This window comes from Lampris incognitus, chromosome 10, assembly GCF_029633865.1.
Source record: "Lampris incognitus isolate fLamInc1 chromosome 10, fLamInc1.hap2, whole genome shotgun sequence".
Classification (NCBI taxonomy): Eukaryota; Metazoa; Chordata; class Actinopteri; order Lampriformes; family Lampridae; genus Lampris; species Lampris incognitus.
In genome coordinates this window covers 14,529,986-14,548,318 of record NC_079220.1, presented here as the reverse complement: position 1 = coordinate 14,548,318, position 18,333 = coordinate 14,529,986, and positions in this window count along the sequence as shown.

Here is an 18,333-nt window from a genome sequence, read left to right as displayed (position 1 = left end):
ATGTCATGTTAGAGAACATTGTGTGTGTATACCTGTGTGCATGCGTGTCTGAGTGTGTGTAATAGTTTTTTGCATGGGTGTGGGTGAGGGTGTGTGTGTCCTGTTCTCACCGTCCTGTCATCATTCTCATCTGGTAGAGCTTCCAGATAGAAAGGTTCCTCTACTTCACAGTAAAGCGACTGTGTTTGGTATACAGAAGTCGGATATGACAGAGAAGGCCTCCTTACTAAAGGTGGAGGAGGGGTGAACAAGGGTGGGGACAGAAGTTGCAGACCCTCCGCTGGCCTTTCATTTCTTATAGGCTACACAAAAAAGGACGTGTCAATACTATTATAAAAAACATAGGCCATATGATGAGTTATGAAATTATTTATCCCAAATTCCTTAAGAACATGCATGTATTATGCATGTATTTAATTTGTCAAAGAAAAAAAAAGGCTGACTTCACATCTCACCAAATTGCCAGGGGTCCCATAATAGGCCTGCAGGGTAGAGGAGCCGCAGCTGGGTGTGGATAAACTTTGGACGTTTTGGGTTTTGGGGGGAATACGAGGCCCCCTGCTCTCTTCATACACAGGCAGGTATCCGTTAGTACCCTGGAATCAGTCAATTAGTCAGAGATTTCAAATATCGTGAGCCGTCAGTGCTGAAAACTTATTTCCACTACGTCAAACATAAATGCTGAACGACACCTGACAAGAAATGGAAATGTATTGACAAGATAGTATTGTAGCAACCGGAGGAGGCAGTCACTCTTGATTGTCGGTGGTTCTGCACTGGGGGAACGCAGGGGCTCATGAGACTGTTAATGTTCGAGTTGGGATCATTGTTGATTGTGTTGTATTTTTGTGTGTTCAGGTGTTCTGTTCATGTTGGGATGTGTTGTTTGGGGGTTTAACTCGGACTGGGTAGAGGACCGTTTACAGACTGACTGACCTTAGGATTGTAACTTAGATTGACATCGCCAGTTGTGACCTGGGGGGGTCAATGTAATGTCATTCTGTTAAATGTTAAGAGTCTGTTCCAAAGGCAAATAAAAGAGCATTCCCGGGGGCGTGCGGTGTATGGTGCATGGGAATTGCCATTATGGAAATTTCTGCCTCTTGACTCCTTCTTCCATGCTAGCATGCCACATTGGTGTCAGGAGTGGAATAGGGCTGAAGAATGGAGAGAGAAATCCAAAGATTGGAGCAAGACATTGAGTGGACCCGTTGGCGCTTGGAAAACATGGCATGGTAAAAGACAGAGCCCGCTAGAGATTGAAGTTTTCCAGCCCACCATGATGACTCCTGTGCACCATGGCCGCACGCGCTCTTGAGGTCAGAAGTGCCAATTCAGGGGAATGCCTGCTGCCCGCCGCCACTGACCACCCTCTGGTGACCAGGAGTGCTGTTGCCAATGAACCACCACCACTGGTCCCCATGCCCAGCCTACTGCACCCCGCAGTTGTGCACAGAACACCAGCCAAGCTGCCCAAGTACAACGGGATGACACAGCTAGAGCCATACCTCTCGCAAGTCCAACTAGCAGCATGGCACAGCGGATGGAGCAACGAAGAAGCTGCCATTCACCTGGCTCTGGCATTGGAGGGAAAGGCTTTGCTGGTGCTCCTCGACCTAGCCCCAGCGGAGCAGTGGGACCTCCAGGTCCTGACCATGGCACTGGACAGGGGTTTCGGGCAGCAACCCTTCACTGACCAGAGCAGGGGGCAGCTAGTCAGCCGCCGGTACCACCAAGAGGGAGAGAGCCTGGGTACCTTCGCTGCAGCTGTGCAACTGCATGCCCAACACGGTTAACCGCAGTTCAGCACAGCCGCCCAAGAGGAGCTGGCCTGCTCTGCATTTCCTGCAGAGGCCCCTGCTTTCTGACCACACGTCAGGTTGGCTGACTATGATGAAGAGGAGAAGGCAGAAGAGGTCTACCAAGTTCGGCCTCTACCACAGCAGTCTCGGCAATGGCCTCCAACATCTAGGTGACATCCACTCCAGCTGACTGACTGCTGTTACCGATGTGACGAGCCTGGTCACATAGCCCACGACTGCCCAGCACTAGCACCGAAAGCCAGTCACCCGGACGGCAGGGAAACGATGGCAGAGTGGCCTAGTGAGGAGACCGCCACTCCAGTCTCCAGCCCCCCTTCAAGGTTGATGCACATTGGTTGGCAGCTTAGGTCACACCAAAGGGACTCTATCTGAACTGTCAACTCAACGATCAACCCTACCAAGCCCTGGCAGACACAGGATCTACCATTTCCCTAGTGTGATCGGCATCCTCCCAGGCACCACCGCCCAACTCTCAGTGGCATGGTCACTAAACACCCAGCTGATGACGGTGACGGGAGAAAAGGCTGGCATAAGAGGGAAGAAGTCACTGCAAGTCCGAGCTGGACACCAGGAGCTGGCGCATGAGTTCTGGCTTGCCAACATCCAGGACCCATGTATCATCAGCCTGGACCTGCTGACCTGTTGGGGAGCTCGTGTTAATATGTCGGGGGCAACCATCAACCTCGCCATGAAGACCGTGGCACTCCAGTCCAGTCAAAGGAAGAACAAGGATCCTCATCCTCATAAAATTGGACGTAACTTGATATGTACAACTTGAAACTTTTCACCCGTTTGCTGGTAGGTGAAGGTGAAAGTTTGTCGACAATTCTGGGCATATCGTTGACATTTATCCATGGTAAATCTTGCAGGCATCACAAAAAATATGCCATTGTCAATAGCACACGCCAACAAACAGGAAACTGGTATGACCATTGCAGTAGAAAGCAGAAGTCAGTGGACTACAGTTATGCACAGAGTCGATTAGCAGGAACTCATGTTGCTGTAAGTTGCATTTCTACATTGTTGAACAAAAGTTACAGGAATGCATGAGCTATATAAGATTCTCATTAACAGCTGAACACTCTATGGCATCACGCCCAAATCTGCGCCTCCGGAGGAGTAGTAGAGTCAATTCGTGGATATTATCATTTTCTTTTTCTGCTTCTTTTGTCACTCTTCCAGGTAGTGCCAATTACTTGCGGCAGTTTTCACCACACCTGTGTTAGTCGTGACTTATGCTGGTTTTGTAGAGTGGCGGCCTCGGGTCCCAAAGGAACGTGTGATTTGGTGTGAAATGAGGAGAGCACCGGGCGACAGGGCCGGGGTGGACGTCTTGGTCTAGTTGCGTCTTCACCTGCAAACTGATGATGAATGGAGATATGACATAGTGGTTAGTTAATGCTGATCAGTGCTTTTCAAACAACAGGATCCCAGGACACAATAAATACGCTTTGGAGAAAAAAGTGTTCATTTTCGATCAAATATCTGCGTTTGTTTAAATAAGTAAAGAAGATAAAATTATTTTCATTATACTTTTAGAACCAATGTAAACAGCTGAATGAATTAATATTATTCCAAAATAAAACTAAAGTAATGCTTAGTGTTGACATGCCTCGTCTGTTTCAATGGGAATGCTGAATTGACAGGCACAGGGGAGAAGTTTGCCTTCATGACTTCCTGCCAGAAAGCTTCCGGTCTAATAAAAGCGTTTGGGTTAACGTTAGAATTAGGTTGCTAGTGAGGTTAGGATTAAGCGATATTACACTCGAAGGTGTGCGGTCAAGACTGAGGCATCACGATGCTCACCCAAGATGGCTGCATAGGAGAAGTAGGGCCTGGCCAATTTGACAAAACTCCCAGAAACATCTAGATTATGATTGTATAATTCTGTCTATTTTGCGCCTCGTGATTACATGATTGAATATGTCCCAAAAGAGTCATTATTTTACTCGTAATCCGCCACAAAATCAGCAAACTAAAACTTCTACCGAACCAACGAGCAAAATTGTGACGCAGAGTGAAGCTACAGATACCCCTCACCTAGCTAACATGGCTACTGAACTACAGGGCATTCGGACCATCCTTGAGACTCTAGCTAAAGATGTATCCGGAGTGAAAAGTGGAATGGATTCTCTGAATGACACTGTTAAAAAGCTTGGGGACAGAACTACCGAGGCCGAATCAAGAATATCAGTGCTGGAGGATGACAACGCTAAACAGGGCCCAGTCATGAAGGAAATGGTGAAGCAAAACAGGCTGCTGCGAGATAGGCTATCAGCCTTGGAGGGCTACTCCAGGCGCCATAACATCAGGATTTCGGGTATCAAGGAGGGGGCGGAGGGCAAAGATTACGATGCCTTTCTCAAAACACTGCTACAGGAGAGTTTGGGAATAAACGCGGATGAGTGGTACGAAGCTGACAGGATTCATCGTGTGGGCCCACCCCCGAATGACAACTCCAGACCGAGGCACATCATCGTTCGTTTTCTGCGAGATAAGGCTAAGTCTGCAGTGCTAGCAGCAGCTAGGAGGAAGAAAGAAGTGAGCTGGAGAAACGCGAGGATTTACTTCTTCCAAGACTACGCCCAAGACATACAAGAGAAACGCAAGAAATACGATGCGGTGAGGCGGATGCTGCAGACACGCAAGATCGTGTATGCCCTGCGATATCCAGCCACCATGACCTTCACGCTTAACAAGCGGCGACATGAGTTCTCCAGTCCGGCGGAAGGTAAGCTCTTTCTCAGTCGCCTGGGAGATAAAACAGGGGCCTCTGCGAAAAGAGTGCGTTCGCTGATGGCGAGGATTAATTTGGGATTTCGAGACCTTGGCTAACTGACATTGACATTGAATTGACATTGATACAGCAACAACTCTTATTCATTTGGTGTAGAGAGCACCCGCAGAAAACAGGACCACGATGTCACCATTTATGGACGGGACTGTATCGAGTGGAAACCCCAGTGAAAGGTAGCCTAACCGGTGGACTTAAATAACGTAAATTTTCTCCTCCCTCTACAGGCTAGCGGGGTTGCTTACACTACAAGCTTTGTATTTGCTTATACTTGTAACGTGACAATTGAGTTCATAATTATTACCGGTAGACCATGTCTTGGTTTTTTTTGGGTTTTTTTATCGTGTCATTATTTCCACCGGCATGTATAAATAGCTCCGGTCTATGGTAGGTGGAAAGCGAAAGAGACAGGAAAGCCTATACTGCAGGGGATATTAACCCGGGCTCTCTGGTATTAATCTTAAGTCGTTGCTGTAGGTCTACTTGTTTATAGAAACAGAAATATGTTAGCCACGAGGTAGGGACTAAGGAAAATTAATCATTTTGCAGCCTGAGTAGGCCTACCAAACGTTATGCAATCACTAAGTTGAGTGTTAAGGAGTGAGGGTTGAGTCAATTGGCTAGCCAGTAGTGGAGCCTTCGACGGGATCAACCAGTTCCATGGACTCACTAAAGTTAAACTATGGGAATGACTGGCATGGAGGCCAGCTAGTTTTCCGTTTTCTTTTTCTTTTTTTGTCTGCTGTGTCTTTTAGTGTTGTAGGTTATGCTCATGTTATGTGTCCGATGTCTAGCCATAATGAGTCTACGAATACAGGCAGTAGGCCTACTAATTGCAATGCAAGTAGGCTATATATTTTAGGGGGTAAATAAATATAGGGAAACTTTTATTTTTTATGGAGATACTTCAATAATTCAGTATGGGTTTACTTAAAATAATATCTTGGAATATAGCGGGGTGCACAAATGTTATTAAAAGGAAAAAAATCCTAACATTTCTCAAACAGAAAAAGGCTGATATAGCCCTTATTCAGGAAACACATTTGACTGAGAAGGAATCTGACAAATTGAAAAGAGACTGGGTGGGACAGGTTTATTATGGCACATTCCCTGCTAGGAAGAGAGGGGTGATTATTCTTGTTAAGAGGACCGTAGACTTCCAAGTGCTGAAGCACATCTCAGATAAAGAAGGTAGATGGGGCATCTTAGATGCTATAATGGAAGGCCAAAGAGTGACAGTGGCTAATATCTATGGTCCGAATTCAGTATCGCCAGACTTTTTCCATGATGTCTGCAGTATAATTAGAAATGTGGGTAATGACAATATAATTATAGGGGGAGACTTCAATTAGGTTAGAGATCTGAAACTGGACAAATCCTCTCAATCAATCCATCTCAGCTACAGGTCTGCATCAATCGCCGCAATAGAATTGATGATGGAAGAACTGGGACTTATAGATATATGGCGGTTATTACACCCACAAGAAAGAGATTATACAATTGGCAATATAGTTTTGACGGATCATGCACCTATGGATGTAGTTATGTCCCCTCAAGAAAATTAGGAATGGGTGTTAAGGTGGCGCTTTGATAATTTCAGGTTAAATGGAGAAGAGTATTGTACATTTGTTAAGACGGTGATGTGTGAATTCTGGGAATTTAATGAGGGCTCAATTTCACACTCTGGGATGATGTGGGATGCCTTTAAAGCATATGTAAGGGGGCGTCTTATACAACACAGTGCGCTTGCTAAAAGAGCAGAAAATGAAAAGATGCTTAAACTAGATAAAGACATAAAAAAGCTTGAGAAACAGCATATACAGCATCCAGACCCAGAAATGTGGCGTAAACTTAATAAATTAAAATTTGATTTGAATAACATTTTACAAAGGAAGGCCGAATTAGCGTTGTTTTATACGAAGCAGAAATACTATGAACAGGGAGAGAGGGCAGACAAATTATTGGCACATAGAGTAAAACATAGGCAAACTCAAAACATAATTTCTTCAATATATAATAAAAGTAATAAATTGATCACGAATAAAAAAGGGATTAATGGAGTGTTTAAGACATTTTACCAAGAACTTTACACATCACAAGGGACGATGGATGAGTCTAAGCTGAAGAGCTTCCTCTCAACAATTAACATGCCAACCTTAACAGAGGCTCAGAGAGACACCTTAGAAGAAGACATCACTATTGAAGAAATTCAGCAAGCAGTACTTAATCCTAGTTTGGGGAAAGCGCCGGGAAATGATGGGTTTACTTCTGACTTTTATAGGAAGTTTATCGACAAGTTAGCCCCGAGACTGCAAACTGTCTATCAAGATGCTTTACAGAAAGGTAAACTCCCGGAAAGCACGAGAGCAGCAGTAATCACTTTACTTCATAAGAAAGGTAAGGACCCACAGTACTGTGGTAATTTTCGACCAATCTCACTAATCAATGTGGATGAAAAAGTGTTGGCCAAGATTCTAGCAACCAGACTAGAGGATGTTATTCCACTTCTAATACATCCAGACCAAGTTGGATTTGTAAAGGGGAGGAGCTCAGCTGATAATTTATGCAGACTCTTGCATCTGATGTGGAAAACGAGAAATGGAGAAGACCCAGTGGTTGTCTTCTCTCTAGTAGATGCAGAGAAGGCCTTTGATAAGGTGGAGTTTTCCTTTTTGTTTTCTATTCTAGAGAGATATGGGTTTGGACCATCGTTCCTACAATGGGTTCAGCTAATGTATACAGATCCGATGGCCACTGTTCTCACCAATGGCATCATGTCATCTCTCTTTTAAGCTGAGCCGTGGCACTAGGCAGGGCTCGCCTCTCATGCCTCACATTTTTGCTCTTTTTCTCGAACCATTAGCACTGGCCTTACGCGCGAATAAGAATATAGTGGGAATACAAGCGGGTCGGGAAGAACATAAACTTTTTTTATATGCTGGCGACATCCTAGTGGTATCCAGTAATCCTGAAATGGCTGCATCAGAAATTAATTTAGTAATAGACTCTTTCTCTCAGATATCGGGATATACAATCAATTGGACAAAATTAGAAGCCATGCCACTATCCAAATTATGCCCACCGGTCATTAGAGAAAAATGGCAGTTCAGATGGATGCCGTCTGGCCTAACATATCTGGGGATTAAACTAACGCCGGGTCTGAATAACATAATGGAATCAAATATAGCTCCTATCATTCAAAACATTCAATTTCTGTTGCAGAATTGGACTAAGATGAATATATCACCGTGGGGTAGAATAAACCTGGTGAAAATGATTATAGCGCCTAAAATACAATATATTATATACATGCTACCCTTTTCATTCCCGCGCTTGTTGTTAAAACAGTAAAACACAGTAATTGAGCACTTTATCTGGATGGGGAAAAAACCCTTATTTAACCATACTAAGTTATACGCAGCTAAAGAACAGGGGGGCATGTCACTCTCAAATATTGACTGGTATCATTATGCCTTCTCACTCTCCCAACTTTCTAAAATGAATGTTCCTCCAGACCAGGCTCCTGCTTGGGTAAGGATAGAAGAAGAACTATTATATCCTTCCTCCCTAGAGGCATCTCTGACACAAATGGGAAGAGCAATACCATTCAGGAACCCAGTGTTATCTTTTGCTCGGGAATCTTGGAGAGTGGCACATCATATTATGAAATCCAGTACATATCTCACACCTAAAGCATCCATATGGTACAATAAGAAGCTTCTCATAGGCAAGAAGACATTCATGTGGGAAAGGTGGGCTAGGTCAGGTATACGTACATCTCCTTGGAGATCTGTTTGGGAAAGACGGAATGAAATCCTTTGAGGAAGTGAAGACAGAATATAATCTAGACAAATCCGACTTTTGGAAATTTTTGCAAATTAGCCATTGTATATTGGGCCAGGTAAAATCTGAATTGAATCCACAAACTAGAATACAGGATCTATTCCATACAACATGGATGGGAAAAGGGGGGGCCTCAATATTTTGTGTGCATATTAGGGAAGCACACACGCCACAACTAGAGGGCCTGAAAATGTGTTGGGAAAAGGATGTTGGGGGGGAGATTTTGACAGAGGTCTGGGAGAAGATTGTTGCATCGTGGCATAAATGCTCACGTGAAGCACAGTCACAACTCATTCATTATAAGGTGATCAATAGAAGCTACTGGACCCCATGTAAACTGGCCAAACTGAAACTAAGGGACAATGATGCTTGCTGGAGATGTGGGAAGGAGTCTGGGACTTTAGTACATCTACTGTATTACTGTGAGAAGACAGTATGTATGTGGGACAACATTGCAGTTTTTCTGAACAGGATGTTGAAGTTATCACTGATTAAAACCCCAGCACTGCGTCTTTTGGGACTGTTACCAGAAAATGTCAGAATGTCTAATCGTATGAAACTATGGGTACAGCTGGCTCTGATAACTGGCTGTAGAATCACTCTGAGACACTGGAAATCCTCTGCTCCTTCAACCTACAATGAATGGATGGAAACAATGTATAAGATGGCAACATACTATGAACGAATCACTTACAGGGTGGCGGGTAGAGAGAACATGTTTAAGGAGGTCTGGGGCTTGTTCTTCACAGAAATGGAATGTGGACATTGAAATAGATGATTACTCTGCATAAATATTCATATGGATTCTATGGCTATGTGTCTTGTCTAATTGTTTTGTTTTTAATTTGTGTATGTTTACTTTGTTTTTTTGTTTGTTTTTTTGTGAATTTGTTTGGGTGTATGTTGTTTAAAAACAGGAAAAGAGGACAGTTGAGTTTGATTGATACTTGTGTTATGATGCATTGTGTTTGTGGATGCAGTTGTTGATCTGTCCAGAAAAATATCAATAAAAAAAAAGAAAGACAGGCATCACTGAGGTGCACATCAATGCCGTGCCAATATTGACGATAAAGCACACCCTTGAGTGCAATATTGCGATTATACAATGGTTACCAACAAAATATAAGACATTATCAAAAGGTATTCAACTGTGGGGCAATTCTCTCAAAATAAAATTTTTTACTAGTGTTATCTCCGTTTACCTGGAAATGCATGGAGTATGACTAATACCTGGAAAACAATCAGTCATGTCAGCAGTCTCCTATGTAATGAAAACTGGATAACTACCATTGATGTACAATATATACAAGAATGTTAATTATCCTCCATTTTGAAATATAATGAGAATTTATTGCTTATTTCATTGCCAATATATTTGATAGGTCCCGGGACAAAAACCATCTCCACAGGTGGGTCATGACATGGAAAAAGCTTGAGAGACCCCTATATTGTTCTTTTTTTTTCCTCAGTCGGGCACAGACAGGAGTACTAACTCCTAACACACGTCTTCAATGGTGGGAGGAAAACAGAACATCCAGCAGAAACCCACACAGACACAGGAGAACATGCAAACTCCACACAGAAAGAACCCAACATGGCCTGGGTTTGGAACCCAGGACCTTCTTGCTGTGAGTCAAAAGTGCCAACCACTGTGCTACCAAATGAGCTGCCTAATGTAGATGACTGCAATCAAATTCAATTCAATAAACTTTGTTTTTTTTGTGTTAATTGGCAATAATTTGTCAAATCAAATATGCGGATCATAAATCAGATTTCCATACCAGATCGGTCGAGGCCCGGGTTACAAATGATCGCCACCGGTACTGTTAGCCAGCAGTGTGCCGGTGGAAAATATGCTACTGTTGGCCGAAGGAGAAGGCAAGGGGAAGGCATTTCCAGAGGCAGCGGGAGAGGAGGAAGGGTAGGAGTGTGGAAGTGAGAGTCGGAACTTTGAATGTTGGCACTATGACTGGTAAAGGGAGAGAGCTGGCTAATACAATGGAAAGAAGATAGGAAGGTATACTTTGTGTGCAAGAGACCAAGTGGAAGGGGAGTAAGGCCAGGAGCATCGGAGGTGGGTTCAAACTCTTCTAGCATGGTGCAAATGGGAGGAGAAATGGGGTAGGGGTAATTCTGAAGGAAGAGTGTGTCAAGAGTGTGCTGGAGGTGAAGAGTGTCGGACAGAGAGAGGAGTATGAAGCTGGAAATCGAAGGTGTATTGATTAATGTTATCAGCGAATATGCCCTGCAAGTTGGGTGTGAGATGGAAGAGAAAGAAGAATTCTGGAGTGAGTTGGATGAAGTGGTGAAGAGTGTACCCAAAGGGGAGAGAGTGGTGATTGGAGCAGACTTCAATGGGCATGTTGGTGAAGGAAACGAAGGTGATGAGGAAGTGATGGGCAGGTATGGTGTCAAGGAAAGAAATGTGGAAGGACAGATGGTGGTAGATTTTGCGAAAAGGATGGAAATGGCTGTGGTGAATACATATTTCAAAAGGGAGGAACACAGGTTGATGTATAAGAGTGAAGGAAAGTGCACACAGGTGGACTATATCTTATGTAAGGCGCGATCTGAAAGGGATTGGCGACTGCAAGGTGGTGACAGGGGAGAACGTAGCTGGGCAGCATCGGCTGGTGGTATGTAGGATGACTTTGGAGACCAAGAAGAGGAAGAGAGTGAAGACACAGCCAAGGATCAAATGGTGGAAGTTGAAGCAGGAAGACTGTTGTGTGGAGTACCTGGAGGAGTTAAGACAGCCACTGGGTGGTAGTGAAGACTTACCAGATGGCTGGGCAACCACTGCAGAAATTATGAGGGAGACAGCTAGGAAGGTACTTGTTGTCATCAGGACAGAGGAAGGAAGACAAGGAAACTTGGTGGTGGAACGAGGAAGTATGGCAAAGTATATAGAGGAAGATGTTGGCAAAGAAGAAGTGGGATGGGCAGAGAGATGAAGAAAGTAGACAGGAGTATAAGGAGATGCAGCATAAAACAAAGAGAGGTGGTAAAGGCAAAGGAAAAGGTGTATGGTGAGTTGTATGAGAAGGCAGGCACGAAGGAAGGAGAAAAGGGACTTGTACCGATTGGCTAGACAGAGGGACCAAACTGGGAAGGATGTGCAGCAGGTAAGGGTGATCAAGAATAGAGATAGAAATGGGCTGATAAGTGTGGAGAGTGTGTTGAGAAGGTGGAAGGTGTACTTTGAGGGCTGGTGAATGAAGAAAATGAGAGAGTGAGAAGGTTGGATGATGTAGGGATAGTGAATCAGGAAGTGTGGTGGATTAGCAAGTACGAAGTGAGGGCAGCTATGAAGAGGATGAAGAGTGGAAAGGCAGTTGGTCCAGATGACATACCTGTGGAGGTGTTTAGGAGAGATGGCTGTTGAGTTTTTAACTAGATTGTTTAACACAATATTAGAAAGTGAGAGGATGCCTGAGGAGTGGAAAAGAAGTATACTGGTACTGATTTTCAAGAATAAGGGCGATGTGCAGATCTGTATCAACTACAGAGGTATAACGTTGATCAGCCACAGCATGAAGATATGGGAAAGAGTAATAGAAGCTAGGTTAAGAGGAGAGGTGACGATCAGCAAGCAGCAGTATGGTTTCATGCCGCAAAAGAGCACTACAGATGCGATGTTTGCTTTGAGAATGTTGATTGAGAAGTATAGAGAAGGCCAGAAGGAGTTACATTGTGTCTTTGTGGATTTAGAGGAAGCATGTGTCAGGGTGCCAAGAGAGAAAGTGTGGTATTATATGAGGAAGTCAGGAGTTGCAGAGAAGTATGTAGGAGTGGTGCAGGATATGTATGAGGGAAGTGTGACAGTGGTGAGGTGTGCGGTTGGAAAGACAGATGGGTTCAAGGTGGAGGTGGGATTACATCAAGAATCAGCTCTGAGCCCTTTCTTGTTTGCAATAGTGATGGACAGGTTGACAGACAAGATCAGGCAGGAGTCTCCATGGCCTATGATGTTTGCAGATGACATTGTCATCTGTAGCGAGAGTAGGTTGCAGGTGGAGGAGAGCCTGGAGAGGTGTAGGTATGCACTGGAGAGAAGAGGAATGAAAGTCAGTAGGAGCAAGACAGAATACACAGGCGTGAATGAGAGGGAGGGCAGTGGAATGGTGAGGATGCAAGGAGTAGAGGTGATAGAGGCATATGAGTTTAAATACTTGGGGTCAACTGTCCAACGTAATGGGGAGTGCAGAAGAGCGGTGAAGAAGAGTGTGCAAGCAGGGTGGAGTGGGTGGAGAAGAGTGTCAGGAGTGATTTGCGACAGAAGGGTACCAGCAAGAGTTAAAGGGAAGTTTTACAAGATGGTTGTGAGACCAGCTCTGTTATATGGTTTGGAGACAGTGGCACTGATAAAAAGACAGGAGGCGGAGCTGGAGGTGGCAGAGTTGAAGATGCTAAGATTTTCATTGGGAGTGACAAAGAAGGACAGGATTAGGAACCATTATATTAGAGGGACAGCTCAGGTTGGACGGTTTGGAAACAAAAGCAAGAGAGGCAGGATTGAGATGACTTGGACATGTGTGGAGGAGAGATGCTGGGTATATTGGGAGAAGGATGCTGAATATGGAGCTGCCAGGGGAGAGGAAAAGAGGAAGGACAAAGAGGAGGTTTATGGATGTTGTGAGAGAGGACATGCAGGAGGCTGGTGTGACAGAGGACGATACAGAGGACAGGAAGAAATGGAAACGGATGAGCCGCTGTGGCGACCCCTAAGGGGAGCAGCCGAAAGTAGTCGTAGTTAATTGGCAATAATCCACACATACTTTTAACACACACAAAAACAAATATTAGAAAGAGAAAATAGAAATAATATCCACATATATATAACAAAATATCAGGGATTAAAAAATACACAGTAAAAGTAGTCCGTGAATGTTAGCTAGCATTTGGCTTTTTCTATCTCCCCTTTGTCCAGTTGTTCAGGTATAATAAATCCCACACAACAATTAGCAAATGAAAGAAAATCTTCAAGTCTTAATTCTAATGTACATTAAGAGAAAATGTACAATACCTGATGTTTTATCTCCATCTCAGGAAGTTTTGTCTCATACTTTGAGGAGGAGTCATAGATGCAGGAAGGAAGTCGCCTTGGCCGAGGAGGAGGATGAGGAGGATGAGGAGATGGTGTTCTTTCATCGCAGACGTCCGTAGACTGAAGAACCAGTGGAAAACGTGAGAAAATAGATGTTTACAATTGTATAATTTAGAGAGCCAATCCTCTCACAAAACAAATTGTTGCAAGAGCTTGGAAATCAATGTCCTTTAAAGGAATACAGCATCATGACCAAAGGTCATGAGGTGACGTCTAACTGCAATAATTGCCAACAAATTTAACACCAGCAATCATTTTTAAAGTAGGCATCTGTTTTTTTAAAAGTGCATTATATAGATGAAACATAATTTACCTTCACAATTGTTACATTACTCAAACTGAGATTATTGCTTCCATTCACAGCTGTTGTGGGTCTGTCGGAGGTTGCAACCTTCTTTGGTGGACTGGGAGGGGGCCGAACAGGACGTGGTGTCTTATAGTCTGATGGGCGCCCATTATGTCTGGATGTCTGATGAACGCAATATTTGTAGCAGAAAATATAATATACTATAATTTGTTAATCTTATTTACATTCTGACCATAATGTAGTAAGCCTTATCTCAAGGGAAAAAGACGAAATAGTGTAAAATTGGACTAACGTGAACATCCACAGTTAATACAGAAACAAAACAATATATGAATTATCGGTTAAATGTGGCATCTGCAAGAAATAGTTAAGAAAACAGGAGCTATAATATAGAGACTTAGTTGTGTAAAAGTTCAAGCAGTTTATCAGCCATTTGTATGATACACTGAAATTCTTGGTCACACGCTTCTTGTCATTCAAACACATTTAAAACACTGGACAAACTAACTAACAAACATCAGAAACAATGTTTATTGGTGCGACTTACCTCTGAATCGATCCCATTGTTACTGACTTTAGTGGGACAACTGTGCAATATGTCTGGTGGCAGAGGTTTCGTCATGACATCAGCTATTGACTTGTTTCTGGCCATAGGAACAGGCTGAGAAGAAAGAAACATAATTTGAGTGTCGGAGTAGCCAATCTAGGAGGAAAACCACCCAGTCAGGCTGTATCCCATGTTGTGCCCCATAATATGCATCTGGTCATTCATCTCCCATTTGGCCCAATCAGTGTGGCTTGATGAGCTACTTTGAAACATTCCGCGAATACGTTTTTTTTAGACTCCTCCAAAGAGTCACCAGGTGACATAACACCTGAAACCCAAGATAGCAGTCAAGATAGACCACAGATTCTCCACCCATTTCCTCAGATTTTGATAATCATCTAATAATAAAAAAAATGGTTAAGCATTATGTAAGATTCCTTTACCTTGGTCTCATGGAATTTTAGCTTTGATGGGCCTGCGTCTGGGCTGGTAGGGTCCGGCAAGGCGGTGGGAAGCCCATAGGAATCAGCAGTGTTGGATTTTACCAAGTACTTTGTCCTGGCGGGTTTAATTGGCTGTGGGATCAGTTGTGACAGAAGTTGATCTTCCCATTTCCGGCACTGTTTCAAGTATCAAGTGTCAAGTTGAGCGCTAGTTAAGGGACTGTCATGAGTAAGTTGTAGTGATTTACTGCTTTTCCATGATCACAGTTAAGTGTCCTGTTCAGGTTATTGTTGCTATTTTCACAAGTCGTATTATGTATGCTGTGCTTTTTCCCCCCATTGGTTGACTAGGATGGAAAAATCCTTAACATTCTGGTTTGAGCCATGATCAGCTTTGAGGGCTTTTCAAGGTTTGTCACAGGCTTGTCATCAGTCAAAAGAAAAACTGAAACATCTGCTGCATGACAAGACAAGACAACCTATGATGAATAACTTTCTGTGAGCCCCCCTCTTTCAACTACCAACCAGGTGTCCCATATCTCTGCATGTGTGTGTGTGTGTGTGTGTGTGTACAGGCCTGCATCTCTTTTTCCTATTGCAGAGCACTTTGTAAATGTTATTATAGAATACAGTACGAATAACGTGAGAACCCATCAACCATGTTTTTTCAGACAATGAAAGGTTTCCTCTAGGAAACAGTGAATACCTATTTCCGACGGGCCGGCATGTCAATGAGGATAGTCGATATCTACAATGACAAATCTCAAAATCACAGGAAAGGAAGGGGAAAGACACAAGAAATCCCCCTGTAGTCTAATTCATATTATTTCTAAATTACGTACACATCACCCAAATTAGTTTCTCTTTCAGACACTTACAACCTGCAAACACTCACCAACAACCACATTTTTCCCCTTCACCGCCTTTGCAAGTGCATTATGTTATATAACATGGACTTTTCTTTTTTTTTTGTGGATTTTTTTCTCCTTTTTTTCCTCCCCAATTGTATCCAGCCCCCGCTCTTCTGAGTTGTCCCGATCGCTGCTCCACCCCATGGATGTATTATAGTAGTTCTACTACTATAATACACCCATGCTGCACCCCCTCTGCTGATTCGGGGAGGGCTGCAGACTACACGTCTCCTCCGATACATGTGGCCAGCCACTTCTTTTCACCTGACAGTGAGGAGTTTCGCCAGGGGGACTGTAGTGCATGGCGGGATCACACTATCCCCCCCTCAAACAGGTGCCCCGACCGACCAGAGGAGGCGCTAGTGCAGCGACCAGGACACATACCCACATCCAGCTTCCCACCCACAGACACGGTCAAATGTGTCTGTAGGGATGCCCGACCAAGCCAGAGGTAACATGGGGATTTGAACCGGTGATCCCTGTGTTGGTAGGGCAATGGAATAGACTGCCATGCTACCCGGACACCCTGACATGGATTTTTTTCGTAGGAAAACATATTGGAGCAGTAGTTAGTATAATTTTTTGTCAGTGACTGAAAGCACAACAAGATGTTTTGATAGTGCCGCTTTATACACTTCATGGTCATGTCACTGGTTGGACCAGTTACACGTCTTTCTTTTGACTCTTCCATTTGTTCTCAGGTATTCTCATTATATACGTCTGTTCGTCACCTGTTTGTATGTGGGCTTGACCTTTTTGGTCTTTGTCACACATACCATACCACATACCGTCATGCTGTGTTTTAGGTTTACAGTCGTAATGTTGATCTCTAAAAAGGGTAATTGATTTTATTATTTGTCCAGTGCACTTGCATGGTGATCCCCACTGAGGTAAATAACAGTCCTTCTTCCATGTGCTGACTTTAAAACAGCGACAGAAGAATGACATGTGGGGTTGAAACTGAAATGTAGCACACAAAAACAGCCTTACTGTACTCCATGGGCATAAGAAGGTTTGTTCTTTGAGTCTTGCCAACTTTAGTCAAGTCAAGTCAATTTTATTTGTATAGCCCAATATCACAAATTACAATTTTGCCTCAAGTGGCTTTACAGCAACACAACTTCCTGTCCTTAGACTCTCGCATCGGATAAGGAACAATAATAAGGAACAATAAGGAACTTATGTCTTGTGAGAGATGTTATTTCTCTGTTGCAGTTCAAAACAATTTACTGTAAAGGGAACAAATAAATGATGGCCCTTACCGCCATGTTATGGTCCGGAGACGATGGTATTCCTTCTTTTCTATTTCTCTGCTTCTTTCACTCTACTCCATTTACTTGTCTGTCCTCATAAAACACACTTTCTTCCAAGTGTTTATTTGTTTGTATTCTTATTAGAGCACATATTTCTGTGCCACTGTCTCTCTCTGCTTCATGAAGGTGTTAAAAGAGGCCACACAGGTCTCATGCCTGAAAAACTAGAAAGAACATGGGAGGATCCTGTGTGTGTGTGTGTGTGTGTGTGTGTGTGTGTGTGCGCGCACGCGTGTATGTAAGTGCACACATTCATAGCCTTGCGTCACAAAATTTCTGGGCAGTTCAACATAAGTACACATGAAATCGAGTTATTATTATGGATTGTTTTTAAGTTATATGCCGTTCAGTGATTTGGAGAAATCCCATTGTTCACAAAACATACTGAAAGTATGTTGTTTACTCTTTTTAAACTATCTGAAAGCATTGCTTTCCGTGACAACCGTTTACTGGATACGGATTATTCTTATCATTAACCTGTAATGTAATATAAGCACTTTTGTCCACGTTTGATATTTTCATATGATCCAATGTGTAGACTCAACAGAAAAATAAATTAAATTACACTAAATATGAATTTGTATGTTTGTAAACACTACTTTGAACTACTAAACAGACCCTTTGAAATGTTTGAAATTTAAAGACTCATCACAACTAAACTCTGAATCCCTGTGACCGTTTTTGATTCTAATGTACAGTTTATCACATCTTTCCTAATTTATCAATGTTTATACCTCAACAGACTGAACGTGAAAAGCCATTTCAACTCATGGACTCAATGCTTGTCATGACTGACGACCAACTCACCTTTAAGGTTCACGTGGCCGCAGTTGCTCGGTCACGTCGATATGCCCTACACAACATCAGGAAGATCAGACCCTACCTGACTCAGCATGCAGCACAACTCCTGGTACAGGCTCTTGTAATATCACGCATTGACTACTGCAACTTCTTACTGGCAGGCCTCCCGCATGCACGTTCAAACCTCTGCAGATGAGCCAGAACGCAACGCCACGTCTGGTCTTCAACCAGCCCAAAGGGGCACGTCACCCCGCTGTTCATATCCCTCCGCTGGCTCCCAGTCGCTGCCCGCTTCAAATTCAAAACCCTGACACTCGCTTAAAAAACAGAAACGAATTTCTTGTCCACACGTACACGTTTTTGTTTTGTTTTTTGTAGGATCCCCCCCTTTTTTTCTCCCCCAATTGTATCCAGCCAATTACTCCACTCTTCCGAGCCGTCCCG